At 43.3% G+C, this 20,970-nt stretch overlaps 1 pseudogene; it reads right to left on the bottom strand.

Annotated features, from left to right (window-relative positions):
* Positions 1–71: 71 nt before the first annotated feature.
* On the bottom strand, positions 72–3,640 carry LOC139551888 (uncharacterized; annotated as a pseudogene).
* Between the last annotated feature and the right edge of the window lie 17,330 nt (positions 3,641–20,970).

Genomic DNA, 20,970 nt, shown 5'->3' with positions numbered 1-20,970 from the left:
CAATTGGATATTATGAAGAAAAACACGTTGCCTAGGGATAACAAGGGGGTTGTTCCAATTAGAGTACTGATGCTCTGATTGGCTCATGGCAGCTTTGTAGCTGCAATGCCTTCAGGGTCGCTTAAGTTGAAGGAGTCTTCCTCGTCCAGCTGCAGACTACCAGATGAAATACACATCTGAGCCGGAGAGCACCAGATTCCCCAGGCCTGGGCAGTAGTATGGGAACACAATGTTGGAGTTACTGAGGCGGAACTCTCCACTCCCTGTCCTGCTCCCAGCGCACATAAGGAGGTGGGCTGCTCAGCCATGGAGGACCAGGTAAAAGGGAGGTGTGGTGGGTGTGCAGGCACGTGTCGGGATAGGTGGGGGTAGTGACCTAAAGGGTGGAACTCTGCTGGTGGAGGGCCGGAGGACCTTCATATCAGACTGGCTCCAGGAGCACTTGGGCAGGCCTGTCTCGTTGCTGGAGTCATCACTGAAGTGGGCTGCCGTCTCTTCTCTGTCAAACTCCCTCCGACCAGCCAGAGTGGCAGCAAACAGCCCCGGAGCAATGGCCAGGCCTGGAAGCAGCGGAGGCCCGTTGTAGCGATGGTGCTGGTGCCTCAGACAGGGAGTCAACGAGGACGGGCTGGAAAAACTGGAGCAGTCGATGAAGTCGTCCAGGAGGGTGACATGCAGAGCGGGCCGGGCGGCGTAGCAGGACCGAGGGAGTGGGGCTGGAGAGTAGTCCAAGGAGAAAGAGGAGCAGCCGGACATGTAGGCCTGGGCAGAGGGGCTTGACGGGGTGCAGCTCCAGGCATGGGTAAAGCAGGACCAGCTGCTGTGTGTTGGCTATAAGTCGTCCCCTCTGATGCCCCTCAGCCACATTGCTGCTGCGGATGAAGCTCTGTCTGGGCCGGAGTTATTTTTTATTTTTTACTAGGCATGTCAGTTAACAAATTCTTATTTACAATGACGGCCTACCAAAAGGCAAAAGGCCTCCTGCGGGGATGGGGGCTGGGATTAAAAATAAAAATGTTTTAAATTAAAATATAGGACAAAACACATCACGACAAGAGAGACAACACAACACTACATAAAGAGAGACCTACGACAACAACAGCATGGCAGCAACACAACATGGTACAAACATTCTTGGGCGCAGACAACAGCACAAAGGGCCAGAAGGTAGAGACAACAATACATCACACAAAGCAGCCACAACTGTAAGTAGAGTGTCCATGATTGAATCTTTGAATAAAGATTCGCTCCAGCGACTCCTGTGGCGGGCTGGGCGCAGAGTGCGTTAACCGAGGGTGGCGAGTGCACGGTGTTTCCTCCGACACATTGGTGCGGCTGGCTTCCGGGTTGGAGGCGCGCTGTGCTAAGAAGCAGTGCGGCTTGGTTGGGTTGTGCTTCGGAGGACGCATGGCTTTCGACCTTCGTCTCTCCCAAGCCCGTACGGGAGTTGTAGCGATGAGACAAGATAGTAATTACTAGCGATTGGATACCACGAAAATTGGGGAGAAAAGGGGATAAAATGTATTTAAAAAAAAATATATATATATATAAAAGAGATTGAGATAAAACTGTCCAGTTTGAGTGTTTGTTGCAGCTCGTTCCAGTCTCTAGCTGCAGTGAACTGAAAAGACGTGCAACCCAGGGATGTGTGTGCTTTGGGGACCTTGAACAGAATGAGACTGGGTGTTGTATGTGGAGGATGAGGGCTGCAATAGATATCTCAGATAGGGGGGAGTGAGGCCTTAGAGGGTTTTATAAATAAGCATCAACTAATTGGTCTTGCGACGGGTATACAGAGATGACCAGTTTACAGAAGAGTATAGAATGCAGTGATGAGCCTTTCTGGTTATAACCTTCTTCGGCAAGACAGATCTTCCAAAGGTGGGGGAGTGGCAATCTACCAAGGATCACCTTCAGTGCTTGGTTGTCTCCACCAAGTCTGTCCCCAATTTGATTTGCTGGTTTTAAGCATTACACTTTCAAATAGCTCTTCGTTGATTGTTGCTGGGTTTTATTGTCCTCCATCAGCACCGGCCTGTACCCTACCTGCCCTAAGCTCTCTCCTGGTCCCTTACACTAAGTCTGAATTTGTCCTGCTAGGTGACCTGAACTGGGACATGCTTAAACCACCTGACCAAATCCTACAGCAAATGGGACTCCCTAAATCTTTCTCAGATTATTACCAATCCCACAAGGTATGACTCCAAACACCCAGAAAAGGCTACTCTCCTCAAATCAAATTTTATTTGTCACATACACATGGTTAGCAGATGTTAATGCGAGTGTAGCGAAATGCTTGTGCTTCTAGTTCCGACAATGCAGTAATAACCAACAAGTAATCTAACCTAACAATTCCACAACTACTACCTTATACACACAAGTGTAAGGGATAAAGAATATGTACATAAAGATATATGAATGAGTGATGGTACAGAACGGCATAGGCAAGATGCAATAGATGGTATAGTGTACAGTCTATACATATGAGATGAGTAATGTAGGGTATGTAAACATAAAGTGGCATAGTTTAAAGTGGCTAGTGATACATGTATTACATAAAGATGGCAAGATGCAGTAGAGGATATACAGTACAGTATATACATATGAGATGAGTAATGTAGGGTATGTAAACATTATATTAAGTGGCATTGTTTAAAGTGGCTAGTGATACATTTTTACATAATTTTTTCCATCAATTCCTCGATGTTATCCTCACAAATAATCCTGATAGGTATCAGTCTGGTGTTTTCTGTAATGACGTTAGTGATCACTGTTTTACAGCCTGTGTTCGTAATGGCTGCTCAGTGAAACAACCTCTCCTGATTTGTCATAGACACTTGCTAAAAACCTATAATGAGCAAGCTTTCCTTCATGAACTGGCCTCTGTAAATTGGTAGACAATCAGCTTGATCCCCTCTGTCGAAGATGCTTGGACATTCTTTTTTGATATTTTCAGTGATTTGTTAAAACACGCTCCCATAAAGAAAATGAGAATTAAAAACAGGTTCAGCCCCTGGTTCGACCGGGATCTTGCAGAGTTACTCCACCTCAAGAATTGCATTTGGCGAAAGGCTCGGCACACGCATACTCAGGCTGACTGGCTATCGTTCAGGCAAATGAGAAATAAGTGCACTCAGGCTATCCGGAAGGCCAAAGTTAGTTACTTTAAGGAGCAGTTCTCTCTCTGTGGGTCTAACCCCAAGAAGTTCTGGAAAATGGTTAAAGACCTGGAGAATAAACACTCTCCTCACAGCTGCACATGTCCCCTTAAAGTTGATGATGTGGTTGTTACTGACAAGAAACACATGGCTGAGCTTTTTAATCACCACTTCATTAAGTCAGGATTCCTATTTGACTCAGACATGCCTCCTTGCCCGTCCAACATTTCCTCATGTCCAACCCCTTCTAATGTGACTAGCCCCGATGCTCCTCCCTCTTTTTCCCCTGCCCCGCTACAAAGTTTCTCCCTGCAGGCGGTCACTGAGTCTGAGGTGCTGAAGGAGCTCCTGAAACTTGCCCCCCAAAAAACATCTGAGTGAGATGGTTTAGACCCTTTCTTCTTTAAGGTTGCTGCCCCTATCATCGCCAAGCCTATATCTTACCTTTTTAACCTGTCTCTCCTTTCTGGGGAGGTTCCCATTGCTTGTAAAGCAGCCACGGTTCGTTCTTTATTTAAAGGGGGAGATCATGCTGATCCTAACTGTTATAGACCTATTTCTATTTTGCCCTGTTTATCCAAAGTGTTGGTAAAACTTGTCAATAATCAACTGGTTTCCGCTCAGGTTATGGATGTGTCACTGCAACCTTAAAGGTCCTCAATGATGTCACCATTGCCCTTGATCTAAGAAATGTTGTCCTGCTATTTTTATTGACTTGGCCAAAGCTTTTGATACGGTAGACCATTCCATTCTTGTGGGCCGGCTAAAGAGTATTGGTGTCTCTGAGGAGTCTTTGGCCTGGTTTGCTAACTACCTTTCTTAAAGAGTGCAGTGTATAAAATCAGAACATCTGCTGTCTCAGCCACTGCCTGTCACCAAGGGTGTACCCCAAGACTCGATCCTAGGCCCCACGCTCTTCTCAATTTTCTTAACCATGTCTCAGTAATGACCAACACATCTGGAAAGGAGCTGTGAACCCACACTTTCAATTGACCCACTTGGGCCCCTGTAGCGCTGTGGGTCCTGACTTGGCCCCAGAGGAGGAGGTGTGCCCGGCCGCATCATGGGGAAAGAGGTCGGTTCATACACCTGGGAAACACGTGTTACTGTAGGCTCCCGTATGTCTGGCATGCAGTGTCAACAATGATGACAGTGCAGACATTGTTCATCTCCATATTGTATGCCTTAGGATATGTGGTCATACTGCAACCTTACCTCATACTACAAACTTGCGTTATCAAAACAAACTGACCAGAAAAATGCAGAAGTGAGCCATTGGAATTGGCTCACAGGAAATCTCCTATTGTACTTGTTTGGCTGTGAGAAGGTACCTGTTTGGAGACATCAGTGAGGACGGCAGGTGAAGAAGACCTGCGCTGCCTGTTGTCATAGTGGGACGTGTACAACTTCCTGGAACGTAGATGTTTAAAAGGGTTTGGTTATTGCTTTACTTAACCGTATTCAAGCAATGTAAAGATTTATTTCACAGTAGGTCTAAGAATTGATTAAGAATTGTTTCTCTGGACTAAAAAGCATTTTCAGTGGAGATTCTCCATTCAGCTTGCCTTTTAGTCCAGGACTAGGCTTACTCTGTGTTTGGGGAAACCGCACCAATAAGTGTTGTCACGTTTCAAAAGGCAGGTTCTTCCTCTCCTGACACAGTCCAACAGTTGTTTCTGGGTCCTACCACTAGAGAAAGAGGTAGCACAGTGTTATCAAACTGAGTAAACGGTAAAATCGTTGCACAGATCCCTCTTGACAAATGAGTGAATTCCCCCGTACCTATGTATGTAGTGCTGACCTGTGTCTAATGCAGGAGCCTTTACTGTAGAGGAGGGTCTTGTGTCAGGACTTGGGCTCCTCAGAGAGATGGAAGAAGGCATGGCTCTTTACCCACGTCTTCCAGAAGGCCTTACACCCATCAAGGCTGGCCAGGGCTAGCTCTACCGTGTCCTTACGTGAGGGCTGGCCACACACACACAGAGAGAGATATAATACGGGTCATATCTGAGGAAATAAATCAGCATGTTAGAATATAACCAGATGTACCCAACTAACAAGGATGGTAACTACCCTCTAATACTTCAAACCCCTGTCTCCTCTAAGCAGCCCTGCAGTCATTCTATACTTCAAACCCCTGTCTCCTCTAAGCAGGCCTGCAGTCATTCTATACTTCAAACCCCTGTCTCCTCTAAGCAGCCCTGCAGTCATTCTATACTTCAAACTCCTGTCTCCTCTAAGCAGCCCTGCAGTCATTCTATACTTCAAACCCCTGTCTCCTCTAAGCAGGCCTGCAGTCATTCTATACTTCAAACACCTGTCTCCTCTAAGCAGGCCTGCAGTCATTCTATACTTCAAACACCTGTCTTCTCTAAGCAGGCCTGCAGTCATTCTATACTTCAAACCCCTGTCTCCTCTAAGCAGCACTGCAGTCATTCTCGTCCCTCTATAGGCCTCATCCTCTTTTTTTTTTTTTCACTTATTGTCCCTTCACTCGTCACATAGATGCACAAAATGCCCAATGGCTTGAAAGGAGAACTACTGCATGTGGTCAACACGGATAATGGGGTCTTAAAAAGGAGGCAGATTAATTGCCAACAGAATACAGTGGGAGTAAGACTAACCCATTTAATTATAACAAGAATGATAACATCTGAATATACTTGTGTTTACAATAAGCTGAGGCATTTAGATTTACAAATACATAAAGTCCCAATTACTGCCTTTTGGTAAACTGTATGTGTAAATCAGTGGAGACTCCTCAGAGGGGAGGAACATCCTCCTCAGTGAATTTCATTTTTTTTAAATTGTAAAACATTTTTAAAAAGTTATCATGTTTAGATAAAACTATACTAAATATATTCACGTCTCCAAATAATTGATTACAATACCCTGTTTTCTAATGGTCTACAGTAGCCTGAACAGCACACAGTAGGGTAGCACCATGGTGTAGCCGGAAGACAGCTAGCTTCCGTCCATTTTTTTTCTTCTCCAGTTTCACTTACTTAGCTAGCAAATGCAGCTAGCTAGTTTAGCCTACTCAAACACCCTGCTCAAACAGAGGGATGCTATGTTAGCTAGCTGGCTATGACTATCCAACACAACACTGGAATTCTTCCAAGTAAAGGTAAGTTATTGCCAGTCTAAGTGCTAAACTGCTTACTGACTGTACACTGTAACGTTACTGCATGATTGTAGCGGGTTTACTAACACGTTAGTTCTATTAGCTATGCTGACTATGATGTTACTGTAGCTAATATGGGGACAACGATGTAGGCTGTGTGTAGCGGTTATGACATGGGTTTGGCTTGGAAAGGTTTTTTCACCTGGTCACATACAGCTGATGTGTTGTTCATTGAAGTCCACAAGAAGATAGCACTATTTGGTAAAATAGCAAGTCCATATTATGGCAAGAACAGCTCAAATAAGCAAAGAGAAACGACAGTCCATCATTACTTTAAGACATAAAGGTCAGTCAATCAGGAACATTTCAAGAATTCTGAATGTTTCTTCAAGTGCAGTCTCAAAAACCAACAAGCGCTATGTTGAAACTGGCACTCATGAGGACCACTACAGGAATGGAAGACCCAAAGCTACCTCTGCTGCAGAGGATAAGTTCATTAGAGTTACCAGCCTCAGAAATTGCAGCCCAAATAAATGCTTCACAGAGTTCAAGTAACAGACACATCTCAACATCAACTATTCATAGGAGACTGCGTGAATCAGGCCTTCATGGTTGAATTGCTGCAAAGGAACCACTACTAAAGGACACCAATAATAAGAAGAGGCTTGCTTGGGCCAAGAAACATGAGCAATGGACATTAGACTGGTGAATTCTGCCCTTTGGTCTGATGAGTCCAAATGTGAGATTTTTGGTTCCAACCGCCGTGTCTTTGTGAGATGCAGACTAGGTGATCTCCGCATGTGCGGTTCCCACTGTGAAGCATGGAGGAGATGGTGTGATGGTGTGGGGATGCTTTGCTGGTGACACTGTCTGTGATTTATTTACAATTCAAGGCACACTTAACCATCATGGCTACCACAGCATTCTGCATCGATACACCATCCCATTTGGTTTGGGCTTAGTGGGACTATCATTTGTTTTTCAACAAGACAATGACCCAACACATCTCCAGGCTGTGTAAGGGCTATTTGACCATGAAGGAGAGTGATGGAGTGCTGCATCAGATGACGTGGCCTCCACAATCACCCGATCAAATCTCTTATCACTGCCATCCAAGAAGATGACCTGCAGTTTGAATGTACTCTTTGTTTTTTGAGCACAATGATCATTCTGGCTGGAGTTCAGTTCAGCTCATGTCCACACATTGACACAAAATAGCAGAACTGCTAAAATGTTCAAAGTCCGGCCCCTCTTACAAACACTTTGTCAAGGAGAATAGATTATAAAAGTATGTTTGTGTTGTGTCAAAATATGACTGAATAACTTAAATGTAAGTTGGATGGAATCATGGAAACGTTTTGGACTCCCCTCAAGCTATTCAACAAAATGTGTTACCAACCTTTTTCTCTTCTGTGGATTTCATCATCTCCTCAATGATACATCCTCACTAAAGTCCAGGTAACATCTTGTAAAAGCCACTGTGAAGAGGGGTACCATCCTTTCTATCCTTGGATGACAGCCTTTCCCACTAACATCTCCAGCTATAGCTCCAAATAGAATGCTACACGGGTTAAAGGGATCCAAGGAAAGAGTCACGCGAGTTGTGGTCTGTTGAAACGGGTGGCACACGTTAAACGTGTTTGTGCACACACACACACACATGGTGTGATTGCTGAGGCATGCAAGGTCAGGAGGTCACTGGTAAAATCCTCAAAATAGAGAACCAGTACTGTGGACTGCCACTAGATGTCACCAAGTGCATGCAACATGACTGCCAGCTTCACTTATGATAGTGAGCTGGAAAGGGCTATCATCTCTTCTATACAAAGTTTTATTGGAAAGTAGCATATAACCTGTTGTATTTTTCCATAGGCAGAATGGCCAAGGATGTTTAATATTTCAAATGAGATCATTCACTTGATCGAACCATATCGGTCAATATAAATAAGCCATTGAAAGATAATTAATTACTTACTGTACAGGGCTTTTATCTAGTAATTTCACTGATTTCAGTGTTCAGTAATGACTATGTTTGCAACAAGTTTACAATGTTTGAATTACTAGGGAACTCTTATACTGAAGTCAACTGAAATGGATGCCTGAAGTAAATGAGATCATCTCTGAAGAAATCTACAGAAAAACCTTGACTATAACAAGCATCTACTGTGCATATACGAGCTCACACACTCTGCAGTCTGCGAATCTGACCCCCACAAAGTGTGTGAAATCTGCCCCGCTAGGTGAGTGAAATCTGCCCCGCTAGGTGAGTGAAATCTGCCCCGCTAGGTGAGTGAAATCTGCCCCGCTAGGTGAGTGAAATCTTCCCTGCTAGGTGAGTGAAATCTGCCCCGCTAGGTGAGTCAAATCTGCCCCGCTAGGTGAGTCAAATCTGCCCCGCTAGGTGAGTCAAATCTGCCCCGCTAGGTGAGTCAAATCTGCCCGCTAGGTGAGTCAAATCCGCCCCGCTAGGTGAGTCAAATCCGCCCCGCTAGGTGAGTGAAATCTGCCCCGCTAGGTGAGTCAAATCTGCCCCGCTAGGTGAGTCAAATCTACCCCGCTAGGTGAGTCAAATCTGCCCCGCTAGGTGAGTCAAATCTGCCCCGCTAGGTGAGTCAAATCTGCCCCGCTAGGTGAGTCAAATCTGCCTGCTAGGTGAGTCAAATCTGCCCGCTAGGTGAGTCAAATCTACCCCGCTAGATGAGTCAAATCTGCCCCGCTAGGTGAGTCAAATCTGCCCCGCTAGGTGAGTCAAATCTGTCCCGCTAGGTGAGTCAAATCTGCCCCGCTAGTTGAGTCAAATCACCCACTAGGTGTCTAGCCTGTAGCTCTCTTTACCCTTTTGCATTTTAATGTCATGACTCTCCATGCAGAACATGGATTTCCAATGATACCATTGGCAATAAGCTTAAACTGGGTCACAGTGGAGAAAAATTAAAAAAACAAGAACAATGATTCAACAAACACTAAATGGTAAGTGACACTAAATAAAGAAAATATCCAAGAAATACAGGCGATATTGAAGTGGAAGGATATGTCAGTTTGATTTGACGTTCTAAAAGGTCTGTGACTGGCCGAACTGATGAGGGTCTGGCAGTGCAGAGTGCTTGTTGATGTTACTGAGACAGTGGTGCCTTCAGGCCCAGACATACAGCACAACAGCCATGAATAGTCTTCAGGAATAGTCAGATATACAGTACCAGTCAAAAGTTTGGACACACCTACTCATTCAAGGGTTTTTCTTTATTTTTACTTTTTTCTACAGTGTAGAAAAATAGTGAAGACATCAAAACTATGAAATAACACAAATGGAATCATGTAGTAATCACAGAAATGCTAAACAAATATTTTATATTTGCGATTCTTCAAAGTAGCCACACTTTGCCTTGATGACAGTTTTGCACACTCTTGGCATTATCTTAACCAGATTCATGAGGTAGTCAAATGGAATGCATTACAATTAACAGGTGTGCCTTGTTAAAAGTTAATTTGTGGAATTTCTTTCCTTCTTAATGTATTCGAGCCAATCAGATGTGTTGTGACAAGGTAGGGGTGGCATAGAGAAGATAGCCCTATTTGTGTCACGGCCGTTGAATGAAGAGGACCAAGGTGCAGTGTGGTGAGCGTACATATTACTTTATTTATATGATGCCGACAAAAACAATAAACAATCCAAAAAAACGTGAAGCTAAAGGCTATAGTGCCAACAAACAAAGACAACTTCCCACAAAGACAGGTGGGACAAAGGGCTCAATAAGTATGGTTCTCAATCAGAGACAACGACAGACAGCTGTCCCTGATTGAGAACCCTACCCGGCCAAAACATAGAAATACAAATAATAGAACGAAAGAACATAGAATACCCACCCCAAATCACACCCTGACCAAACCAAATAGAGACAGAAAAAGGATCTCTAAGGTCAGGGCGTGACAATTTGGTAAAAGACCAAGTCCATATTATGGCAAAAACAGCTCAAATAAGCAAAGAGAAACGACAGTCCATCTTATTACTTTAAGACATGAAGGTCAGTCAATCAGGAACATTTCAAGAACTTTGAACGCTTCTTCAAGCGGGGTCGCAAAAACAATCAAGAGCTATGATGAAACTGGCTCTCATGAGGACCACCACAGGAAAGGAAGACTATAATTTTTTCCCCAACGGGACAATGACCCAACACACCTCCAGACTGTGTAAGGGCTATTTGACCATGAAGGAGAGTGATGGAGTGCTGCATCAGATGACCTGGCCTCCACAACCATCCGACCTCAATCCAATTGAGATGTTTTGGAATGAGTTGGATCGCAGAGTGAAGGAAAAGTAGCCAACAAATGCTCAGCATATGTGGGAACTCTTTCAAGACTGTTGGAAAAGCAATCCAGGTGAAGCTGGTTGAGAGAATGCCAAGCGTGTGCAAGTAGTAAAAATGAGTAGGTGTGTCCAAACCTTCGACTGGTACTGTATGCGACACTAAACTAACCATAACAGAACATCTACCATGGGAAAAATACCACTACTGTATATATGTAGCTTGATACCCCTCCATGAAGTGGTTGAGTTTTATTCTCTCCTCCAATAAGAGTATCCTTGCCAGCTCTTAATGACCCAGCCATGTGTTTTATAGTAATTCATCCCCCTTCAATCTGTAAATACTCTCAACAGAGCGGAGATCAAATTATGGCAAAACAAAGCCCTGTGAGCAGAGCGAGGAGAGACTGTGCATTCACAGGCGTAATGAGCCATCTGTTCCGTCACACCACCGCAAAACAAATGTCATCAAACCCTTGGTTCTCACCTCCCTTTCTTTCCAGGTAAACTGGGAGCTTTGTTTGTTCTGGAAGCAGGAACACCTTGCTAATGTGAGACTGTGCTGTGCCCTGCCGACAGCTGCTGTCACCACACATTGTGACAGTTGTATCTGATTTTTCCAATGGAAATTGATTCACACCTGTCGACGCCACAGAGCGTGTCATTGGAGCTTTCTCTCTGCTGCGGCTGCTTCTGTTCGGTGAATTCTCCTCTTCCTCTTCGGTTGGAAACTCATCTCCAATTTCAATGTAAATTACATTGTAAAATAAAAACAGAACTTTTCCAGTAGCACATTAATGTTGTCAACCTTACTAAAAAGATAGTGACAGCAACACAAAATATGAGAGAACAGAGTTAGAATACTAAAACATATTAAAAACAGACATGGGTTTTTGATGCACAGCAGAGCTTGTAAAAAAAAAACATACAGGTTGAATTGCGAGGCTATCCCTGTCCCAGTGTTTTGGGAGGGGTTCAAATTGAGGATGAGGTGCCTCATGATTCCTGTAAGCGTTACTGTAATCCCTAAACACTCCCAAAACCATTCCAGACATATACACGAGAGAAACAAAACAGCATCAGACACTCTGGCTGAGCAAAACTCAAACTAAACCAACATCCACGACAGTGCAAAAAGTACAAGGCAATGATTTCTTCAGTCACTTCACCATATATACACACATTTATCATAATGCAATGGCTTTTACAAAGAACAGGCTGCTGCAATAGATGTCATGAGTAGCAGATGGCAAAACTGGGACAAATATAAATAAAAGACACGTCAAGAAAAGGGGGCCGAACCCATTAAAACCAATCATATCCCCAAAGCAGAGCTGAAACAGCCTTCCCCCACTCATTGGAAGCTTTACACCAACCTCAGGTGAGAGGAGCAATACAGTAGTCTTCTACCTATATACTGCTCAGACTCCATTCATATGCTGTGCATGCCAATGTACAGACAGTAGGTATCTATCTACATATTTTTATACATATATACACACACATATACACTACCGTTCAAAATGTTGGGCTCACTTAGAAATGTCCTTGTTTTTGAAAGAATATCACATTTTATGTCCATTAAAATAACATCAAATTGATCAGAAATACAGTGCAGACATTGTTAATGTTGTAAATGACTATTGTAGCTGGAAACTGCAGATTTTGAATGGAATATCGGCATAGGCGTACAGAGGCCCATTATCAGCAACCATCACTCCTGTGTTCCAATGGCACGTTGTGTTAGCTAAGTTTATCATTTTAAAAGGCTAATTGATCATTAGAAAACCCTTTAGCAATTATGTTAGCACAGCTGAAAACTGTTGTTCTGATTAAAGAAGCAATAAAACTGGCCTTCTTTATGACTAGTTGAGATCTGGAGCATCAGCATTTGTGAGTTCGATTACAGGCTCAAAATGGCCAGAAACAAAGAACTTTCTTCTGAAACTCGTCAGTCTATTCTTGTTCTGAGAAATGAAGGCGATTCCATGCGAGAAATTGGCAAGAAACTGAAGATCTCGTACAACGCTGTGTACTACTCCCTTCACAGAACAGCACAAACTGTCTCTAACCAGAATAGAAAGAGGAGTGGGAGGCCCTGGTGCACAACTGAGCAAGAGGACAAGTCCATTAGAGTGTCTAGTTTAAGAAACAGACACCTCACAAGTCCTCAACTGGCAGCTTCATTAAATAGTACCCGCAAAACACCAGTCTCAGCATCAACAGTGAAGAGGCGACTCCGGGATGCTGGCCTTCTAGGCAGAGTTGCAAAGAAAAAGCCATATCTCAGACTGGCCAATAAAAAGAAAAGATTAAGATGGGCAAAAGAACACAGACACTGGATGTATATATATAAAGTGCCTTCGGAAAGTATTTAGACCCCTTGACTTTTTGTTACATCACAGCCTTATTCTAAAATGGATTGAATAAATACAAATCCTCAGCAATCTACACACAATACCCCATAATGACAAAGCGAAAACCGATTTTTAGAAACTTTTGCAAATGTATTAAAAAAAGAATAATCTTGTTATGTTCATACAAATATTTACACATGTTAAGTTTGCTGAAAATAAACGCAGTTGACAGTGAGAGGACGTTTCTTTTTTTTGCTGAGTTTATTATGTACAATATTCAATTATGTTTCTAAACTTAGCAAAAAAAGAAACGTCCTCTCACTGTCAACTGTGTTTATTTTCAGCAAACTTAACATGTGTAAATATTTGTATGAACATAACAAGATTCAACAACTGGGACATAAACTGAACAAGTTCCACAGATGTGACTAACAGAAATGGAATAATGTGTCCCTGAACAAAGGGCGGGTCAAAATCAAAAGTAACAGTCAGTAACTGAAACGCGTTCTCTGTAGTGATGAATCACGCTTCACCACCTGGCAGTCTGACAAACAACTCTGGGTTTTGAGGACGCCAAAATGCTACCTGCCTGAATGCATAGTGCTAGCTGTAAAGTTTGGTGGAGGAGAAATAATGGTCTGGGGCTTTTTTTCATGTTTCGGGCTAGGCCCCTTAGTTCCAATGAAGGGAAATCTTAATGCTACAGCATACAATGACACTCTAGACGATTCTGTGCTTCCAACTTTGTGGCAACAGTTTGGGGAAGGTCCTTTCCTGTTTCAGCATGACAATTCCCCCGTGCACAAAGCGAGATCCATATAGAAATGGTTTGTCGAGATCGGTGTAGAAGAACTTGACTGGCCTGCACAGACCCCTGACCTCAACCCCATCGAACACCTTTTGGATGAATTGGAACCCCGACTGCAAGCCAAGCCTAATCGCCCAACATATGTGCCCACCACACTAATGCTCTTGTGACTGCATTGGAAGCGAGTCCCAGCAGCAATGTTCCAACCTCTAGTGGAAAGCCTTCCTAGAAGGCGTTGTAGTGTATATTACTGCTATACATATGCAGCTCTTGTCTGCCATTGAAACAAAACCCTGAAGTACGAGACAGCATGGTATCTGTGACAGTGAGCTACCAAACAATAATTAATCATTAATGCAATTCATATTTTCGTGTAGAAATACTCAGCCATAATTGTGTCAATTTTGTTTTGTAAGAATATTTTTGTCAGTGTGGGAGGAGAGAAAAGGAACTTCACAGATTCCTTTCAACACAGCTTATTTGTAAGGAACTATGATTTCTGTAAATGGGGTGACTTTTGGTTTGCCGACAAGGCACACGGAAAGTGTTCCTTGACACTCTTTGATCGGGCCGTGAGTGAGACTTAAAGCGGTCGAAAAAAACAAGAGAGGATGATTTGGAGCTGTCAGAAGGCTGCACGTTTTCAGAGTGTAAAACCGTCAATATATATCATTACCCTTTAAAAAGCCTGGGATCCAAAAAAAGGTACCCAAAGAAAGAGAGAGAAAAAGGTGTCAGTCTGAAATGTCAGTTTGGCATTACCAAAATGTCAAACAATTATAATAGGTGTTATTTTCCTGCCGTGGGTAGCAGAGTGATTTAGTTCAATAGGAGAGTAGCAGAGGTGTGGTACCATCAACGTGATGTCGCTTCAAAAGATCTCCCAACTTCAAAATACACTGTCCCCTTCACCCCTCTGTCTGTCCACGCATACACATGCACACACCTGACCAAATACACACACCTGACCAGATACACACCAACACACACCTGACCAGATACACACCAACACACTACTAACCAGATACACACCAACACACACCTGACCAGATACACACCAACACACTACTGACCAGATACACACCAACACACTACTGACCAGATACACACCAACACACTACTGACCAGATACACACCAACACACTACTGACCAGATACACACCAACACACACCTGACCAGATACACACCAACACACTACTGACCACATACACACCAACACACACCTGACCAGATACACACCAACACACACCTGACCAGATACACACCAACACACACCTGACCAGATACACACCAACACACTACTAACCAGATACACACCAACACACACCTGACCAGATACACACCAACACACACCTGACCAGATACACACCAACACACACCTGACCAGATACACACCAACACACTACTGACCAGATACACACCAACACACACCTGACCAAATACACACCAACACACCTGACCAGATACACACCAACACACTCCTGACCAGATACACACCAACACACACCTGACCAGATACACACCAACACACTACTGACCAGATACACACCAACACACTACTGACCAGATACACACCAACACACACCTGACCAAATACACACCAACACACCTGACCAGATACACACCAACACACTCTTGACCAGATACACACCAACACACACCTGACCAAATACACACCAACACACACGTGACCAAATACACACCAACACACACCTGACCAGATACACACCAACACACTACTGACCAGATACACACCAACACACACCTGACCAAATACACACCAACACACTACTAACCAGATACACACCAACACACTACTGACCAAATACACACCAACACACACCTGACCAGATACACACCAACACACTACTGACCAGATACACAGCAACACACACCTGACCAGATACACACCAACACACTACTGACCAGATACACACCAACACACTACTGACCAGATACACACCAACACACACCTGACCAAATACACACCAACACACTACTAACCAGATACACACCAACACACTACTGACCAAATACACACCAACACACACCTGACCAGATACACACCAACACACTACTGACCAGATACACAGCAACACACACCTGACCAAATACACACCAACACACTACTAACCAGATACACACCAACACACACCTGACCAAATACACACCAACACACACCTGACCAAATACACACCAACACACTACTAACCAGATACACACCAACACACTACTAACCAGATACACACCAACACACTACTGACCAGATACACACCAACACACACCTGACCAGATACACACCAACACACACCTGACCAAATACACACCAACACACACCTGACCAAATACACACCAACACACTACTAACCAGATACACACCAACACACACCTGACCAAATACACACCAACACACACCTGACCAAATACACACCAACACACTACTAACCAGATACACACCAACACACTACTAACCAGATACACACCAACACACTACTGACCAGATACACACCAACACACACTTGACCAGATACACACCAACACACACCTGACCAAATACACACCAACACACACCTGACCAAATACACACCAACACACTACTAACCAGGTACACACCAACACACTACTGACCAGATATACACCAACACACACCTGACCAAATACACACCAACACACACCTGACCAGATACACACCAACACACTACTAACCAGATACACACCAACACACACCTGACCAGATACACACCAACACACACCTGACCAGATACACACCAACACACTACTAACCAGATACACACCAACACACTACTAACCAAATACACACCAACACACACCTGACCAAATACACACCAACACACACCTGAACAGATACACACCAACACACACCTGACCAGATACACACCAACACACTACTGATCAGATACACACCAACACACACCTGACCAGATACACACCAACACACACCTGACCAAATACACACCAACACACACCTGACCAGATACACACCAACACACTACTGATCAGATACACACCAACACACTACTGACCAGATACACACCAACACACACCTGACCAAATACACACCAACACACACCTGACCAAATACACACCAACACACACCAACACACTACTGACCAGATACACACCAACACACACCTGACCAGATACACACCTTGTTAGACATCATTGCCTAGTTTTTCACTCACACACGCGCACACACACACACACATGCACAGCCCCATCACAGATGTGAGAAACGTCAGATTAGCATTGATCTGTGCCTTCTAGCTCCACAACCCCAAATATCAGCCAGCTCTCTGCCTGGGCGGCCTGCCACCCTACACCACAACACACATCTACACACCAACACTCTCTTCTGGCAATCATTCTTAAAGTGGCAATCAGGAGTTGAAACAATAACAAATCGCACTCCCCACCCTTTTCGGTTAAAAAGCAAGAGAAATGTAACCACTCAAACTCAGACAGCGATATGGATGCAAGGACAGACCATCCATGATATCAAAATTATAGTTCTAACCATGTTTTGAGGCTAAACAGTGTTTGTTTCCATTTTTTTTGTTTACAAACATTGCAGTGAAACAAGGTTATATTTTGGGTTCTGATGGGGTACGACAGTTGAACTAAGCTCATGAGGCATTTATAACATAAATTATTCAAGAATCATATGACTTTTTACATGATCATTATCATCATCACCATCATCATGATGATGTAGCAAGTACCACTTTGCTTCTTGAAAGTCCAAAATACATAAAATCTATGAAATAACACGTATGGAATCATATAGTAATCAAAAAAGTGTTAAACAAATCAAAAAATATTTAATATTTGAGATTCTTCAGATAGCCACCCCTTACCTTGATGACAGTTTTGCAAAGAGAAACGACAGTCCATCATTACTTTAAGACATGAAGGTCAGTCAATACGGAACATTTCAAGAACTTTGAAGATTTCTTCAAGTGCAGTCTCAAAAACCATCAAGCGCTCTCATGAGGACCGCCACAGGAATGGAAGACCCAGAGTTACCTCTGCTGCAGAAAATAAGTTAATTAGAGTTACCAGCCTCAGAAATTGCAGCTCAAATAAATGCTTCACAGAGTTCACAAAGTAACAGACACGTCTCAACATCAACTGTTCAGAGACAGTGTGAATCAGGCCTATATGGTCGAATTTCTGCAAAGAAACCACTACTAAAGGACGCCAATAAGAAGAAAATACTTGCTTGGGCCAATAAACACGAGCAATGGACATTAGACCGATGGTCTGGAGTCCAAATTGGAGATTTTGGTTCCAACCGACGTGCCTTTGTGAGACGTGAGGTGGGTGAATGGATGATCTCCGCATGTGGATTTCCCACCGTAAAGCATGGAGGAGGAGGTGTGATGGTGTGGGGGTGCTTTGTTGGTGACACTGTCTGTGATTTATTTAGAACTTAACCATCATGGCTACCACAGCACTCTGCAGCGATACACCATCCCATCTGGTTTGGGCTTAGTGGGACTATCATTTATTTTTCAACAGGACAATGACCCAACACACCTCGAGGCTGTGTAAGGGTTATTTGACCAAGAAGGAGAGTGATGGAGTGCTGCATCAGATGACCTGGTCTCCACAATCCTGCCCTCAATCCAATTGAGATGGTTTGGGATGAGTCAGACCGCAGAGTGAAGGAAAAGCAGAAAAGTTCTCAGCTTATGTGGGAACTCCTTCAAGAATGTTGGAAAAGCATTCCAGGGGAATATGGTTGAGACAATGCCAAAAGTGTGCAAAGCTGTCATCAAGGCAAAGAGTGGCTATTTGAAGAATCTCAAATATAAAATATATTTTGATTTGTTTAACTTCTCTAGGGTAGGGGGCAGCATTTGGAATTTTGGATGAAAAGCATGCCCAAATTAAACTTCCTGCTTCTCGGGCCCAGAAGATATGATATGCATATAACTGGTAGATTTGGATGGAAAACACTCTAAAGTTTCCAAAACTGTTAAAATAGTCTGTGAGTATAACAGAACTGATTTGGCAGGCGAAAACCTGAGAAAAATCCATTCGGGAAGTAGTTTTCTTTTTGGTTTTGTAGTTTTCTATTCAATGCCATTACAGTATCCATTGACTTAGGACTCAAATTGCAGTTCCTATGCCTTCCACTAGATGTCAATAGTCTTTAGAAATTGTTTCAGGCTTGTATTCTGAAAAATGAGGATGTAAGAGCAGTCTGAATGAGTGGACCCTAAAGTGTCACAGAGCTTTTTCATGCGCTCGCCCGAGAGAGTGCCTTTCTTGTTAACATTTTATATTGACGACGTTATTGTCCGATTGAAATATTATCGATTATTTAGGCTAAAAACAACCTGAGGATTGAATATAAACATCGTTTGACATGTTTCTATGAACTTTACGGATACAATTTGGATTTTTTGTCTGCCTGTTTTGACTGCGTTTGAGCCTGTGGATTACTGAAGAAAACGTACGAACAAAACTGAGGTTTTTGGATATAAAGAGACTTTATCGAACAAAATAAACATTTATTGAGTAAATGAATGTCTGCTGAGTGCACCCATATGAAGATCATCAAAGGTAAGGGATTAATTTTATCTCTATTTCTGACTTGTGTAACTCTTCTACTTGGCTGGTTACTGTTTGTAATGATTTGTCTGCTGGGCTATGTTCTTAAATAATCGTAAGGTATGCTTTCGCCGTAAAGCATTTTAAAAATCTGACACCGTGGTTGGATTCACAAGAAGTTAATCTTTAAACCTATGTAAAATATGTTTTGTTTTCTGAATTTTTATAATGAGTATTTCTGTATTTGAATTCGGCGCCCAGCAGTTTCACTGGCTGTTGAAGAGGTGGGAGGCTAACGTCTCACGTACCCAAGAGAGGCTAACACTTTTTTGGTTACTACATGACTCCATATGTGTTTTTTCAATGTTTTGATGACTTCACTATTATTCTACAATGTATAAAATAGTAAAAATAAAGAAAAACCCTTGAATGAGTAGGTGTTCTAAAACTTTTGACCGGTAGTGTATATGTGGACCTTCCACTGACTGCTCCAGCCCCTAACGCCTAGCACCCTCAACCCCTCCAGAGCCTCTGCTGAGCCCCCTGTCCCTTTCCAATCCCCCACCACATCTCCTACCCAGTGGATGAATGAAGAGCCTTCAGCCAGTCAGCCAGGTGACTTTGTCTCTTTGACCTGTTCTGGCCCACTGCTCTCCTTATCTAGTGATTCATCCTCAATAACTCTCACAGTATTTGTCCTGACATTTTAATTAAAATACTACTACCCCCTTCCTGTGATAAAAAGGGTGGCGTCACAGAGCACGGCCCCACACTACACTGCGCTGGCCTACTACCTGACCACCTCGCCTACCAACACACACACACACACACACACACACACACACACACACACACACACACACACACACACACACACACACACACACACACACACACACACACACACACACACACACACACACACACACACACACACACACACACACACACACACACACACGCACACGCACACACAGAGTAACAGAGATGGGGTGAAAGAGAAAAAAGAAAAGGGGAACAGAAAGAGTTGTGGTGGGGGAAAGAGATATATCAGAGAAAGATGGAGAGAGACGATGAGACAGAAAAATAGTTGTGGTGGGGGAAAGAGAAAGAGGAGAAAATGAGAGGGATCTCAATCATGTCTGTCACTTTCATGATGACGTCTCACAGCTGGAAAGAAACAGTAGTAAAACAATGAAATGGCTTCAAGAGGCGATTGTGGACCTCTGTGTTGGTTTGGGTCCGAATGGAGCTGCCTCTGGCTTGAGAAAAGCCTTAACCTGCCAAAGAGATCCCTGCCTCAGTAAAACAACTGACTACTCCAATATATTAGATATAGCTGCATTTAGACATTAAAGGTTTCAAATCCAAAATAGCAAAACACATTCAATATGGCAAAATGTATGGGTTCTAGAAGCAAATGGGTTCCCCATGAGGTGATGGAAACATACATTTTGAGTGCAGGCTAAATGGAGCTAATCAAACGTTACAGATTTCCATATAATGTCTTGCTAAAGAAATATTGTGTCTCATTGGAACCAAATTCCTTGTATGGATGTGGCATGTGGACTTTTACCCTTCTGTTCTGCTCTGCTCTGTTCTGTAGGTGAAATTAAACTGGTCCAAAAGCTAGGGGGGAAAA

The sequence above is a fragment of the Salvelinus alpinus genome, chromosome 24 (assembly GCF_045679555.1).
Source record: "Salvelinus alpinus chromosome 24, SLU_Salpinus.1, whole genome shotgun sequence".
NCBI lineage: Eukaryota > Metazoa > Chordata > Actinopteri > Salmoniformes > Salmonidae > Salvelinus > Salvelinus alpinus.
Note: the sequence above shows the minus strand (reverse complement) of the source record. Positions and strands in the feature narration are given on the sequence as shown.